The sequence below is a fragment of the Bombus bifarius genome, unplaced genomic scaffold (assembly GCF_011952205.1).
Source record: "Bombus bifarius isolate JDL3187 unplaced genomic scaffold, Bbif_JDL3187 scf7180000009772, whole genome shotgun sequence".
NCBI lineage: Eukaryota > Metazoa > Arthropoda > Insecta > Hymenoptera > Apidae > Bombus > Bombus bifarius.
In genome coordinates this window covers 789672-794676 of record NW_022885327.1, presented here as the reverse complement: position 1 = coordinate 794676, position 5005 = coordinate 789672, and the positions used below count along the sequence as shown (strand labels likewise).

At 29.4% G+C, this 5005-nt stretch overlaps 1 pseudogene; it reads left to right on the top strand.

The window, feature by feature from the left end:
- Positions 1-687: 687 nt before the first annotated feature.
- On the top strand, positions 688-1435 carry LOC117215710 (annotated as a pseudogene).
- Positions 1436-5005: the final 3570 nt, after the last annotated feature.

Here is a 5005-nt window from a genome sequence, read left to right as displayed (position 1 = left end):
TGAAAGAAGTACAAGTTTTTCATCGCAAGTTCCAGTTAAATAAATATAAAATATTATTTTCTTTATATGTACCTTATATATTAACTTAGCACAAAATTTATATTTTCGTGTTATTAAATATTTTGTGATAATTGCTCTTCATAGAACAAACATATACATGAGATTTCTATGTATAGTCTTACACAAACTCTATACATGAAATATTTGCAATTGAAAGATCGATTATTTTATAACATATAAACATACAAGAGATTCTCATTTATGTTAGTTATCAATAACTAAGATTAATAGTGTACTATTCATAGCATAAAAGTCTTCTCAAGATCGATGAAGCAAACATGTCAAATTATTTTACGTAGTAAATAGTGCCATAATTTTTGTCTAAACTTACATATGTGTTTACGTCCGTAAAAAGTGTGGAAATAAGCTACATAATTTTTACAGAGAAATTGTTGAAGTGTTTTAAAATAATTGACTGAGCTACTTTATACTGTTACACAGACATTGTAAAGGATGAAGTAATAACCTTTGCATTTATACAGTTAACTAAGATCAATGTTTTATCTATGTATCCAAACAATTAGTAGATAAAATCCCGTGTAATAGATCATAGGTAACAACAAGTAAAATCTTAGAACACTGCTAGAGAGTGTGACGCTGTTTGGATCAGAGGTATGGGGCTGGAACATGGAAGAAAGACTGGATAAACTACAAAGGAGATATGCGAAATGGATATTAGGCTTAGATACGACAACACGAAATTATATACTGATAGAAGAATGCGAGATAATAGAAATAAAAGAAAAACCATTAAAAAGAGCAACGAGGTATGAAGAGACAGCTCTAGAATCAAAAAAGGGAATTAGTAAAGGAGTGTATAAAGGAAAGAGAGAGAGGATGGGGAAATGGTCATGAAGGGAAAAGAGCAAGAAAGAGAAAGAAGGGACTAGAAGAGGAGAGAAAGGGAGTGGCGCAGATAGAAGCAGGAGAGGAGCAAGGAAGGATGACAGCAGACCAAATCATAGAAGAAAGAAGAAAGAGAGAAGCAGAAGAGAGGGGGAAAAGGATAAGGGAATCCAAGTATAATATACACTACAGAAACATAGTCAAAGAAAAATTATCAAAGTACTTAGAAGGGAGGATGAAGTGGTAGGACAGAAGAATACAGGCAAGATTCAGATGTGGAAACGAGACCAAAGCGAGGGAATACTGGAAAGAAGAGGGGGAAAAAAGACGCAGACTATGCAGAAGGAAAGAAGAAGGCCTGAGACGTGTAATAGAAGAATGTGATATAACGGGAGGACCAAAGGACATAGGAAAAACGCTAAACGAGACTGGAGAAGGTTTAACAGAACTGAAAGCAATAATAGAGAAGAGAAGGGCAAACGACAGGAAGGAAGCACAGCAAAGGGGCAAAAGCCCAAAGTTGCAATAGTTTTTAGTCATTAGTTGCTAATTTTTAGTTTTTAGAGGTAGAATAAGTAAGGTAGTGCAATAGAATAAAGTGGAAAAGAGTGGAGGTAGACATATAAGAAGAGAAGTAGACATAAGAGATGTAAAACCGAAAGTTCGTGCAAAGCCGAAAGACACGGACTAAGCAATAATAGTAATAATAATAAATAAACAAGTAAAATCTATTATTAATATTTAGTAATCAGTTTTTCAAATATAAAAGTTCTCTATAGAATAGAAACGTATCTTCGCATAAAATGTTCCTTCTTTGTTTGTTTTATTACAGAAAATACAATTGAATTTTTATTTATTTTTCAAAAAATTTTACTAACTTTTTACATAATTTACATAATCTTGAAATCCGTTTTCCCAATTCTGGCTTCAAGCTGGAGCAGCCGTATAATAAATAGCACGATCGATGTGTTTTCCACATCCGTGAATACGAATACGCGATGTCGTGGATGATATATTTCTCGCGCGGACTCATTGCAAATCACGGCCAATATGAACGACATATTTTGAAATTCAAATATTCTCGCCATTGACTTCTGCCTCTGTCTGAAACGCAGTATATACCAAATACCAATTACGTGAAAGTGAGCGATTACTCTTGATGACCATATTTCTGACAACAAATATTTCCCAACTTTCAATTAAATCGATAATCTGAAATATCGATCACTTCAAATTAAACAAAAATGAAAGAAGATTGTATCAAATGAACGAAAACCCTAAAGTGACTCGTTGTGAAGTCACACTCAAATATGTTGCAGTTTTTGAAATATATCGGTATTTTTAGTTTAATTTAACGTAACATATACTCTAGCCTGTAACTTTATGTAATTACTGTCATGTAAGTAACGTGGGTGCTAATGCAACTAAAAAAGACTAAATAAAGAAAAGAAAGAATAAACATAAAACATTCAGAAATATTTTAAGACTTTGCACATTTGTAATGCATGATATTTAAGAAAAATGGGCTATTTAAATAATAAATATTTATATAATGGTTTTATTTTTTTATATTAATTCTCTAAGTAACAAGAATGTAGAATTTGTCCTCTTAATCTTATTTATTAAATATTTATTACATTTTGAAAAGTATTATATTTTGAAACATCTTTAAATGTTTTTTTCAAATTCAGAAATGTTTTAAGACTTTGTACATTTTTAATGCATGACATTTAAGAAAAATGTGCTATTTAAGTAATAAATATTTATATAATGTTTTTATTTTTTTTTATATTAATTCTCTAAGTAACAAGAATGTATAATTTGTCCTCTTAATTTTATTTATTAAATATTTATTACATTTTGAAAAGTATTATATTTGGAACATCTTTGAATGTTTTTTTTCAAATTTAACAATAAAATTTTGAATAATGAATTTTATTCATTTTTACAATTAAATATATCTTCATTCATCCTTTTACTGAAAGACAAAGTCTTCTTTGTAAAATTTTTAATAATTCTTCATCTCTATAAGATGCTTACTTTATCAAATAAAAGTGATATGCTTATAAATATACAAAAAATATTTGCATCACAAAAATAAAAAAAATTGTCATTTCTTAAAATAATCAGTTTATGAGTATACGTATACTTAACATTAAACATCTTTTATTTATCTTAGGAAAGCCCAGTATGTTATGATCAAAATTAGAATTATTATTTTAACAACGATATTTGACAAATTATATTTTATAAAAAGCAAATATTATTTTTAAGAAATTATATTTTAAATATTAATTACATTTTAAATATATTAATTTCTATCAATATTATATGTGTATATTAATTATATTTTACACTTTTTAAAATTATAGTTTCCAAAAATTTGGTTAAGGAATCCATTAAATCTTCCATCAAAACCAAAACGACAAAATTGTATTAGTACCATTATGTTATATTGGTTAAAAAGAGCGAGAAAAGCAGGTTACAAAACTTTCCCGGTTTAGACCTTTTAACTCTCAACTAGCCCGCCTAACTTGGACAGACGCGTACAGACGATATTCTTTCAAAAATTGACGGTCCACGGTACTTCTGAACAGAGTTTCTCAAATATTTCGTTCTGGAAACGTTTCAGCTTGGCTACAAGAGAAATAAACAAATTTTTGCGTTAGCAGAAAATTGCATTCCTATCTCGTATGTTGTTGATCATAGAATAAAGAAACGAAAGAATAAATGCTTCCCCCCGTGAAATGCTCCTTTTGGATTATTATTGTATGAAAGAAAGTCATTAGAAATTAAAAAGAAAATCTATATGAATGTAAAGCGCCAAATCGACACTATTTCCTGTTTTGCTCAATTCGATAACCCCATAAATTGCAGGCAAAAATATTGTTATGTTTTCATTGATCTTATCTTCCTTTGTTTCATTTCTTCCTAATGTAAAATTTTTATATACAGTGACTTGAACGTTAATATTCGGACATTTCATGATTCTTTAATATTATTTAATTTCTCTTTCTCATTTAAGAAAAGTATACGTATTAAATAAATAAAATATATGTCTCTTTACGAAATACAATATTTTAATGTATATGTATTTTAATATATATTGAAAAGTTATTAACATATATTAACAAATATATTGAAGATAATTAGAAATTTGTTCTAATACATTAAAGTCTACTAGTTAACTATTTTAAATAGATATATACAACAATATTTCAAACATTATAGTACCTGAATATTATTGCAAATCACTGTACTGAATTTCTAAATCAGTTGTCTTATTTACTTAAAAATATTTTTGGATTATTTATAATTTCAAGGAAGGTTTATTTAGTAAGGTTTGGGGTGGACGAGTGAGTTTTTAAATATTTGGAACTGGTAGAGTTTGAGGATCTCTGAGTTTGAAGAAAACAGGCCAGGTGTGACTACAGTGCGTTGAAAAAGGGTGTCTGCTCGACAGGGACTAACCACACTAACTACGGTACAAAAATGAACAAAACAAAAAATGGGTCGAAGTCCACTTGAGAATTGAAAATAGACTGTTCTAACTTCAACAATCAAACACTGAGTAGTCACATGGTACTCAACACACTGTTCTTTACAAAGCAGAAGTGGAAGCAGAAAAATATTTGAGATACATTGTATACATCAAAAATATTGTTTACATCGAAGAAGACATCTTAAGATGTTCTACCAGATTTCAGAGTGAATAACAAACATACAAAAAATTACGTGTTGTATATCAGTTGTGAATGTAACGCGGAGAAAATGAGGTACAATTGTATTCCTCTCTTAGGAATTCAAATCTTAGAGGGATAAATATAGCGGAAATGAGTCCACAGTAATACATAGAAAAGGACGAAGAAAATAATGGAGTTGCATAGTACGAAATAAAACGAACACGGAAGGTAGTAATAGTAACTTCAATAGAAAAAGGAGGAATGCAGACTCTTCGAAATATGAACAGGGAAGAAAAGCGAAACAGAGTTAGACTCAGAAGAGAAAGAAAACGAAAATCTGATTGTGGTAAATGCTATTAGGATTGCTAACGGTGGATTGATTGAAAATCATCGACCGAAAACAGTTATAATTTTCT